Raw genomic sequence first — 11808 nt, 5'->3', positions numbered from 1 at the left:
CTCAACAGCTCCTATTCATCACAGAAGAATATATCAGACTCGTAAGCATCTGAAAACCTAAGTATTGATATCTCTCTGTAAGTGAATCAAGTGTGTGTCAAGCGGCATCAACACAGCACTGAAAATCAGCTAAAGCCCATTCTAAAAATACATTTCCAAAACACAGAAGAAAGAAGCACGGCGAGAGGGAGGGAAATTCTGCCAAAATGCGTTCAGGGGCTGTGATGCAACCAGGATTGACCACATCTACACCCACAGCGGCAGAAGACATAAGGCTGGATACTCCTCAGGCTGAGAGGATTGCTGAGGTTGGAGGAGCAAAGGCAGAGCCTCTAGAGTTATACTGCGTGCTGCCCATTCCATGGGTCCCACCTCTCCAGGTTCAAGGCAACTTTCCTACAGCCAAACCACTCACGGGAATCCCAGGGGATGGTACACCGTGTGATCGGGAAACCTTTCGAAAGCGCACCTCATTTTTCACCTCCGGGTGCTAGCGTCCGCCATTCCAGCCGCTTGACTAACAATTCCCCCACTTGCAGGATCAGCGTCTTCACACTCCTCTTTCGTAGTCTCTGCAAGTGGTCCGAAGGATGACCTGGAAGAGGGGGAACCAATGAGAGACCAGCTGGCAGTGTTCGGACAGGCCCACGTCACTCTAATTTCCCATCACGAAGAGGAATTCACCAAAGGCTCGGCCTGCCTCGCCGCAAGCACAACAGGGCCTGAAGCAATCTGGCGCTATTGCGGCCAGCTCACACCAAAGCGAGCTGCCAAACGGAGCTCTGGGGCACTGCACTTCACAAACCTGCCGAGCTCTAAATGATAACACTCGTCCAAAAACATACTGAGGTAAGGCCACGAAGGGGATTTGAACGCAAGGCAGAATTGCACGAAACGGAGTTCAGGAGGTAGATGGGAATGTCCTTCCCAGCACAGGAAAAGCGGCAGAACGTGGACAATGATGCAGTTGGCCAAAAAGGGCGTATGCGTTTTTTCCTGAATATATTCAGGAAAAAACGCATACGCCCTTTTTGGCCAACCAAGCACCCAGGGAGAGCAAATCGGCACTACAAAGAAATCTCACTCCCCCCCCCCGGGCAAAAGAGCCATCCGGAAAATGTCTAAAAACCAGAAAGGCAGGACAGGCCAAGGAGATAAGGGAGCCTTGTTCAGTTGCCGGGAGGGACGCAAAATGCCAACAGCCACTCTGGAGAAGCGTATGCTCGTTCCTAAAACACGTACAGAACAGAACCACAGAGCGTAGGGCACCTCCACACGTGGGCCTATATCTTGGGAAAACTAAAAGTCAACCAGACGCAGGCACCCCAAAGTTTAGGGCTTCTCTCTTTACAACAACCTCGACTTCGGGACACCCTTCATATGCCGCGGAAGAGAGAAATGGACCAAGAATTTGTGCTACTTAGGTACGATGGAATATCCCTCGGCCATGGAATCCATGTCATAAGGCTGGTTCCAGCATAATGAGTGGATTGAGGTACGATGATGCTAAGTGAAATCTGTCCCACTAAAAAAGAAACTTGGGATATCACTTAGAGAGGGAATGTACAAATCGCTACCCACGACCCGAATGACAAAAGAGAACAGACTCACGCTTTTCGAAAACACACTTAGGCCTGCTTAAGCGGAAAGGTGAGGTGGCGTGATGCATAAAACACGACTTGGAAACGAGCACAGATACCGGTCGGAAAAGCAAATATATAATAGACACCACCTACTCCTTGCTCAGTGAACAGGACTCAACAGCTCCTATTCATCACAGAAGAATATATCAGACTCGTAAGCATCTGAAAACCTAAGTATTGATATCTCTCTGTAAGTGAATCAAGTGTGTGTCAAGCGGCATCAACACAGCACTGAAAATCAGCTAAAGCCCATTCTAAAAATACATTTCCAAAACACAGAAGAAAGAAGCACGGCGAGGGGGAGGGAAATTCTGCCAAAATGCGTTCAGGGGCTGTGATGCAACCAGGATTGACCACATCTACACCCACAGCGGCATAAGACATAAGGCTGGATACTCCTCAGGCTGAGAGGATTGCTGAGGTTGGAGGAGCAAAGGCAGAGCCTCTAGAGTTATACTGCGTGCTGCCCATTCCATGGGTCCCACCTCTCCAGGTTCAAGGCAACTTTCCTACAGCCAAACCACTCATGGGAATCCCAGGGGATGGTACACCGTGTGATCGGGAAAGCTTTCGAAAGCGCACCTCATTTTTCACCTCCGGGTGCTAGCGTCCGCCATTCCAGCCGCTTGACTAACAATTCCCCCACTTGCAGGATCAGCGTCTTCACACTCCTCTTTCGTAGTCTCTGCAAGTGGTCCGAAGGATGACCTGGAAGAGGGGGAACCAATGAGAGACCAGCTGGCGGTGTTCGGACAGGCCCACGTCACTCTAATTTCCCATCACGAAGAGGAATTCACCAAAGGCTCGGCCTGCCTCGCCGCAAGCACAACAGGGCCTGAAGCAATCTGGCGCTATTGCGGCCAGCTCACACCAAAGCGAGCTGCCAAACGGAGCTCTGGGGCACTGCACTTCACAAACCTGCCGAGCTCTAAATGATAACACTCGTCCAAACACATACTGAGGTAAGGCCACGAAGGGGATTTGAACGCAAGGCAGAATTGCACGAAACGGAGTTCAGGAGGTAGATGGGAATGGCCTTCCCAGCACAGGAAAAGCGGCAGAACGTGGACAATGATGCAGTTGGCCAAAAAGGGCGTATGCGTTTTTTCCTGAATATATTCAGGAAAAAACGCATACGCCCTTTTTGGCCAACCAAGCACCCGGGGAGAGCAAATCGGCACTACAAAGAAATCTCACTCCCCCCCCCCGGGCAAAAGAGCCATCCGGAAAATGTCTAAAAACCAGAAAGGCAGGACAGGCCAAGGAGATAAGGGAGCCTTGTTCAGTTGCCGGGAGGGACGCAAAATGCCAACAGCCACTCTGGAGAAGCGTATGCTCGTTCCTAAAACACGTACAGAACAGAACCACAGAGCGTAGGGCACCTCCACACGTGGGCCTATATCTTGGGAAAACTAAAAGTCAACCAGACGCAGGCACCCCAAAGTTTAGGGCTTCTCTCTTTACAACAACCTCGACTTCGGGACACCCTTCATCTGCCGGGGAAGAGAGAAATGGACCAAGAATTTGTGCTACTTAGGTACGAGGGAATATCCCTCGGCCATGGAATCCATGTCATAAGGCTGGTTCCAGCATAATGAGTGGATTGAGGTACGATGATGCTAAGTGAAATCTGTCCCACAGAAAAAGAAACTTGGGATATCACTTAGAGAGGGAATGTACAAATCGCTACCCACGACCCGAATGACAAAAGAGAACAGACTCACGCTTTTCGAAAACACACTTAGGCCTGCTTAAGCGGAAAGGTGAGGTGGCGTGATGCATAAAACACGACTTGGAAACGAGCACAGATACCGGTCGGAAAAGCAAATATATAATAGACACCACCTACTCCTTGCTCAGTGAACAGGACTCAACAGCTCCTATTCATCACAGAAGAATATATCAGACTCGTAAGCATCTGAAAACCTAAGTATTGATATCTCTCTGTAAGTGAATCAAGTGTGTGTCAAGCGGCATCAACACAGCACTGAAAATCAGCTAAAGCCCATTCTAAAAATACATTTCCAAAACACAGAAGAAAGAAGCACGGCGAGGGGGAGGGAAATTCTGCCAAAATGCGTTCAGGGGCTGTGATGCAACCAGGATTGACCACATCTACACCCACAGCGGCATAAGACATAAGGCTGGATACTCCTCAGGCTGAGAGGATTGCTGAGGTTGGAGGAGCAAAGGCAGAGCCTCTAGAGTTATACTGCGTGCTGCCCATTCCATGGGTCCCACCTCTCCAGGTTCAAGGCAACTTTCCTACAGCCAAACCACTCACGGGAATCCCAGGGGATGGTACACCGTGTGATCGGGAAACCTTTCGAAAGCGCACCTCATTTTTCACCTCCGGGTGCTAGCGTCCGCCATTCCAGCCGCTTGACTAACAATTCCCCCACTTGCAGGATCAGCGTCTTCACACTCCTCTTTCGTAGTCTCTGCAAGTGGTCCGAAGGATGACCTGGAAGAGGGGGAACCAATGAGAGACCAGCTGGCGGTGTTCGGACAGGCCCACGTCACTCTAATTTCCCATCACGAAGAGGAATTCACCAAAGGCTCGGCCTGCCTCGCCGCAAGCACAACAGGGCCTGAAGCAATCTGGCGCTATTGCGGCCAGCTCACACCAAAGCGAGCTGCCAAACGGAGCTCTGGGGCACTGCACTTCACAAACCTGCCGAGCTCTAAATGATAACACTCGTCCAAACACATACTGAGGTAAGGCCACGAAGGGGATTTGAACGCAAGGCAGAATTGCACGAAACGGAGTTCAGGAGGTAGATGGGAATGGCCTTCCCAGCACAGGAAAAGCGGCAGAACGTGGACAATGATGCAGTTGGCCAAAAAGGGCGTATGCGTTTTTTCCTGAATATATTCAGGAAAAAACGCATACGCCCTTTTTGGCTAACCAAGCACCCGGGGAGTGCAAATCGGCACTACAAAGATATCTCACTCCCCCCCCCCCGGGCAAAAGAGCCATCCGGAAAATGTCTAAAAACCAGAAAGGCAGGACAGGCCAAGGAGATAAGGGAGCCTTGTTCAGTTGCCGGGAGGGACGCAAAATGCCAACAGCCACTCTGGAGAAGCGTATGCTCGTTCCTAAAACACGTACAGAACAGAACCACAGAGCGTAGGGCACCTCCACACGTGGGCCTATATCTTGGGAAAACTAAAAATCAACCAGACGCAGGCACCCCAAAGTTTAGGGCTTCTCTCTTTACAACAACCTCGACTTCGGGACACCCTTCATCTGCCGGGGAAGAGAGAAATGGACCAAGAATTTGTGCTACTTAGGTACGATGGAATATCCCTCAGCCATGGAATCCATGTCATAAGGCTGCTTCCAGCATAATGAGTGGATTGAGGTACGATGATGCTAAGTGAAATCTGTCCCACAGAAAAAGAAACTTGGGATATCACTTAGAGAGGGAATGTACAAATCGCTACCCACGACCCGAATGACAAAAGAGAACAGACTCACGCTTTTCGAAAACACACTTAGGCCTGCTTAAGCGGAAAGGTGAGGTGGCGTGATGCATAAAACACGACTTGGAAACGAGCACAGATACCGGTCCGAAAAGCAAATATATAATAGTCACCACCTACTCCTTGCTCAGTGAACAGGACTCAACAGCTCCTATTCATCACAGAAGAATATATCAGACTCGTCAGCATCTGAAAACCTAAGTATTGATATCTCTCTGTAAGTGAATCAAGTGTGTGTCAAGCGGCATCAACACAGCACTGAAAATCAGCTAAAGCCCATTCTAAAAATACATTTCCAAAACACAGAAGAAAGAAGCACGGCGAGAGGGAGGGAAATTCTGCCAAAATGCGTTCAGGGGCTGTGATGCAACCAGGATTGACCACATCTACACCCACAGCGGCATAAGACATAAGGCTGGATACTCCTCAGGCTGAGAGGATTGCTGAGGTTGGAGGAGCAAAGGCAGAGCCTCTAGAGTTATACTGCGTGCTGCCCATTCCATGGGTCCCACCTCTCCAGGTTCAAGGCAACTTTCCTACAGCCAAACCACTCACGGGAATCCCAGGGGATGGTACACCGTGTGATCGGGAAACCTTTCGAAAGCGCACCTCATTTTTCACCTCCGGGTGCTAGCGTCCGCCATTCCAGCCGCTTGACTAACAATTCCCCCACTTGCAGGATCAGCGTCTTGACACTCCTCTTTCGTAGTCTCTGCAAGTGGTCCGAAGGATGACCTGGAAGAGGGGGAACCAATGAGAGACCAGCTGGCGGTGTTCGGACAGGCCCACGTCACTCTAATTTCCCATCACGAAGAGGAATTCACCAAAGGCTCGGCCTGCCTCGCCGCAAGCACAACAGGGCCTGAAGCAATCTGGCGCTATTGCGGCCAGCTCACACCAAAGCGAGCTGCCAAACGGAGCTCTGGGGCACTGCACTTCACAAACCTGCCGAGCTCTAAATGATAACACTCGTCCAAAAACATACTGAGGTAAGGCCACGAAGGGGATTTGAACGCAAGGCAGAATTGCACGAAACGGAGTTCAGGAGGTAGATGGGAATGGCCTTCCCAGCACAGGAAAAGCGGCAGAACGTGGACAATGATGCAGTTGGCCAAAAAGGGCGTATGCGTTTTTTCCTGAATATATTCAGGAAAAAACGCATACGCCCTTTTTGGCCAACCAAGCACCCGGGGAGAGCAAATCGGCACTACAAAGAAATCTCACTCCCCCCCCCCGGGCAAAAGAGCCATCCGGAAAATGTCTAAAAACCAGAAAGGCAGGACAGGCCAAGGAGATAAGGGAGCCTTGTTCAGTTGCCGGGAGGGACGCAAAATGCCAACAGCCACTCTGGAGAAGCGTATGCTCGTTCCTAAAACACGTACAGAACAGAACCACAGAGCATAGGGCACCTCCACACGTGGGCCTATATCTTGGGAAAACTAAAAGTCAACCAGACGCAGGCACCCCAAAGTTTAGGGCTTCTCTCTTTACAACAACCTCGACTTCGGGACACCCTTCATCTGCCGGGGAAGAGAGAAATGGACCAAGAATTTGTGCTACTTGGTACGAGGGAATATCCCTCAGCCATGGAATCCATGTCATAAGGCTGCTTCCAGCATAATGAGTGGATTGAGGTACGATGATGCTAAGTGAAATCTGTCCCACAGAAAAAGAAACTTGGGATATCACTTAGAGAGGGAATGTACAAATCGCTACCCACGACCCGAATGACAAAAGAGAACAGACTCACGCTTTTCGAAAACACACTTAGGCCTGCTTAAGCGGAAAGGTGAGGTGGCGTGATGCATAAAACACGACTTGGAAACGAGCACAGATACCGGTCGGAAAAGCAAATATATAATAGACACCACCTACTCCTTGCTCAGTGAACAGGACTCAACAGCTCCTATTCATCACAGAAGAATATATCAGACTCGTAAGCATCTGAAAACCTAAGTATTGATATCTCTCTGTAAGTGAATCAAGTGTGTGTCAAGCGGCATCAACACAGCACTGAAAATCAGCTAAAGCCCATTCTAAAAATACATTTCCAAAACACAGAAGAAAGAAGCACGGCGAGGGGGAGGGAAATTCTGCCAAAATGCGTTCAGGGGCTGTGATGCAACCAGGATTGACCACATCTACACCCACAGCGGCATAAGACATAAGGCTGGATACTCCTCAGGCTGAGAGGATTGCTGAGGTTGGAGGAGCAAAGGCAGAGCCTCTAGAGTTATACTGCGTGCTGCCCATTCCATGGGTCCCACCTCTCCAGGTTCAAGGCAACTTTCCTACAGCCAAACCACTCACGGGAATCCCAGGGGATGGTACACCGTGTGATCGGGAAACCTTTCGAAAGCGCACCTCATTTTTCACCTCCGGGTGCTAGCGTCCGCCATTCCAGCCGCTTGACTAACAATTCCCCCACTTGCAGGATCAGCGTCTTGACACTCCTCTTTCGTAGTCTCTGCAAGTGGTCCGAAGGATGACCTGGAAGAGGGGGAACCAATGAGAGACCAGCTGGCGGTGTTCGGACAGGCCCACGTCACTCTAATTTCCCATCACGAAGAGGAATTCACCAAAGGCTCGGCCTGCCTCGCCGCAAGCACAACAGGGCCTGAAGCAATCTGGCGCTATTGCGGCCAGCTCACACCAAAGCGAGCTGCCAAACGGAGCTCTGGGGCACTGCACTTCACAAACCTGCCGAGCTCTAAATGATAACACTCGTCCAAAAACATACTGAGGTAAGGCCACGAAGGGGATTTGAACCCAAGGCAGAATTGCACGAAACGGAGTTCAGGAGGTAGATGGGAATGGCCTTCCCAGCACAGGAAAAGCGGCAGAACGTGGACAATGATGCAGTTGGCCAAAAAGGGCGTATGCGTTTTTTCCTGAATATATTCAGGAAAAAACGCATACGCCCTTTTTGGCCAACCAAGCACCCGGGGAGAGCAAATCGGCACTACAAAGAAATCTCACTCCCCCCCCCCGGGCAAAAGAGCCATCCGGAAAATGTCTAAAAACCAGAAAGGCAGGACAGGCCAAGGAGATAAGGGAGCCTTGTTCAGTTGCCGGGAGGTACGCAAAATGCCAACAGCCACTCTGGAGAAGCGTATGCTCGTTCCTAAAACACGTACAGAATAGAACCACAGAGCGTAGGGCACCTCCACACGTGGGCCTATATCTTGGGAAAACTAAAAGTCAACCAGACGCAGGCACCCCAAAGTTTAGGGCTTCTCTCTTTACAACAACCTCGACTTCGGGACACCCTTCATCTGCCGGGGAAGAGAGAAATGGACCAAGAATTTGTGCTACTTAGGTACGAGGGAATATCCCTCGGCCATGGAATCCATGTCATAAGGCTGGTTCCAGCATAATGAGTGGATTGAGGTACGATGATGCTAAGTGAAATCTGTCCCACAGAAAAAGAAACTTGGGATATCACTTAGAGAGGGAATGTACAAATCGCTACCCACGACCCGAATGACAAAAGAGAACAGACTCACGCTTTTCGAAAACACACTTAGGCCTGCTTAAGCGGAAAGGTGAGGTGGCGTGATGCATAAAACACGACTTGGAAACGAGCACAGATACCGGTCGGAAAAGCAAATATATAATAGACACCACCTACTCCTTGCTCAGTGAACAGGACTCAACAGCTCCTATTCATCACAGAAGAATATATCAGACTCGTAAGCATCTGAAAACCTAAGTATTGATATCTCTCTGTAAGTGAATCAAGTGTGTGTCAAGCGGCATCAACACAGCACTGAAAATCAGCTAAAGCCCATTCTAAAAATACATTTCCAAAACACAGAAGAAAGAAGCACGGCGAGGGGGAGGGAAATTCTGCCAAAATGCGTTCAGGGGCTGTGATGCAACCAGGATTGACCACATCTACACCCACAGCGGCATAAGACATAAGGCTGGATACTCCTCAGGCTGAGAGGATTGCTGAGGTTGGAGGAGCAAAGGCAGAGCCTCTAGAGTTATACTGCGTGCTGCCCATTCCATGGGTCCCACCTCTCCAGGTTCAAGGCAACTTTCCTACAGCCAAACCACTCACGGGAATCCCAGGGGATGGTACACCGTGTGATCGGGAAACCTTTCGAAAGCGCACCTCATTTTTCACCTCCGGGTGCTAGCGTCCGCCATTCCAGCCGCTTGACTAACAATTCCCCCACTTGCAGGATCAGCGTCTTCACACTCCTCTTTCGTAGTCTCTGCAAGTGGTCCGAAGGATGACCTGGAAGAGGGGGAACCAATGAGAGACCAGCTGGCGGTGTTCGGACAGGCCCACGTCACTCTAATTTCCCATCACGAAGAGGAATTCACCAAAGGCTCGGCCTGCCTCGCCGCAAGCACAACAGGGCCTGAAGCAATCTGGCGCTATTGCGGCCAGCTCACACCAAAGCGAGCTGCCAAACGGAGCTCTGGGGCACTGCACTTCACAAACCTGCCGAGCTCTAAATGATAACACTCGTCCAAAAACATACTGAGGTAAGGCCACGAAGGGGATTTGAACGCAAGGCAGAATTGCACGAAACGGAGTTCAGGAGGTAGATGGGAATGGCCTTCCCAGCACAGGAAAAGCGGCAGAACGTGGACAATGATGCAGTTGGCCAAAAAGGGCGTATGCGTTTTTTCCTGAATATATTCAGGAAAAAACGCATACGCCCTTTTTGGCCAACCAAGCACCCGGGGAGAGCAAATCGGCACTACAAAGAAATCTCACTCCCCCCCACCGGGCAAAAGAGCCATCCGGAAAATGTCTAAAAACCAGAAAGGCAGGACAGGCCAAGGAGATAAGGGAGCCTTGTTCAGTTGCCGGGAGGGACGCAAAATGCCAACAGCCACTGTGGAGAAGCGTATGCTCGTTCCTAAAACACGTACAGAACAGAACCACAGAGCATAGGGCACCTCCACACGTGGGCCTATATCTTGGGAAAACTAAAAGTCAACCAGACGCAGGCACCCCAAAGTTTAGGGCTTCTCTCTTTACAACAACCTCGACTTCGGGACACCCTTCATCTGCCGGGGAAGAGAGAAATGGACCAAGAATTTGTGCTACTTGGTACGATGGAATATCCCTCAGCCATGGAATCCATGTCATAAGGCTGCTTCCAGCATAATGAGTGGATTGAGGTACGATGATGCTAAGTGAAATCTGTCCCACAGAAAAAGAAACTTGGGATATCACTTAGAGAGGGAATGTACAAATCGCTACCCACGACCCGAATGACAAAAGAGAACAGACTCACGCTTTTCGAAAACACACTTAGGCCTGCTTAAGCGGAAAGGTGAGGTGGCGTGATGCATAAAACACGACTTGGAAACGAGCACAGATACCGGTCGGAAAAGCAAATATATAATAGACACCACCTACTCCTTGCTCAGTGAACAGGACTCAACAGCTCCTATTCATCACAGAAGAATATATCAGACTCGTAAGCATCTGAAAACCTAAGTATTGATATCTCTCTGTAAGTGAATCAAGTGTGTGTCAAGCGGCATCAACACAGCACTGAAAATAGCCCATTCTAAAAATACATTTCCAAAACACAGAAGAAAGAAGCACGGCGAGGGGGAGGGAAATTCTGCCAAAATGCGTTCAGGGGCTGTGATGCAACCAGGATTGACCACATCTACACCCACAGCGGCATAAGACATAAGGCTGGATACTCCTCAGGCTGAGAGGATTGCTGAGGTTGGAGGAGCAAAGGCAGAGCCTCTAGAGTTATACTGCGTGCTACCCATTCCATGGGTCCCACCTCTCCAGGTTCAAGGCAACTTTCCTACAGCCAAACCACTCACGGGAATCCCAGGGGATGGTACACCGTGTGATCGGGAAACCTTTCGAAAGCGCACCTCATTTTTCACCTCCGGGTGCTAGCGTCCGCCATTCCAGCCGCTTGACTAACAATTCCCCCACTTGCAGGATCAGCGTCTTGACACTCCTCTTTCGTAGGCTCTGCAAGTGGTCCGAAGGATGACCTGGAAGACGGGGAACCAATCAGAGACCAGCTGGCGGTGTTCGGACAGGCCCACGTCACTCTAATTTCCCATCACGAAGAGGAATTCACCAAAGGCTCGGCCTGCCTCGCCGCAAGCACAACAGGGCCTGAAGCAATCTGGCGCTATTGCGGCCAGCTCACACCAAAGCGAGCTGCCAAACGGAGCTCTGGGGCACTGCACTTCACAAACCTGCCGAGCTCTAAATGATAACACTCGTCCAAAAACATACTGAGGTAAGGCCACGAAGGGGATTTGAACGCAAGGCAGAATTGCACGAAACGGAGTTCAGGAGGTAGATGGGAATGGCCTTCCCAGCACAGGAAAAGCGGCAGAACGTGGACAATGATGCAGTTGGCCAAAAAGGGCGTATGCGTTTTTTCCTGAATATATTCAGGAAAAAACGCATACGCCCTTTTTGGCCAACCAAGCACCCGGGGAGAGCAAATCGGCACTACAAAGAAATCTCACTCCCCCCCCCCGGGCAAAAGAGCCATCCGGAAAATGTCTAAAACCCAGAAAGGCAGGACAGGCCAAGGAGATAAGGGAGCCTTGTTCAGTTGCCGGGAGGGACGCAAAATGCCAACAGCCACTCTGGAGAAGCGTATGCTCGTTCCTAAAACACGTACAGAACAGAACCACAGAGCATAGGGCACCTCCACACGTG

Source organism: Kogia breviceps, chromosome 9 (assembly GCF_026419965.1).
Source record: "Kogia breviceps isolate mKogBre1 chromosome 9, mKogBre1 haplotype 1, whole genome shotgun sequence".
NCBI classification, from domain to species: domain Eukaryota; kingdom Metazoa; phylum Chordata; class Mammalia; order Artiodactyla; family Physeteridae; genus Kogia; species Kogia breviceps.
The sequence above is the reverse complement of the archived record's forward strand: the minus strand, read 5'-3'. Positions refer to the sequence as shown.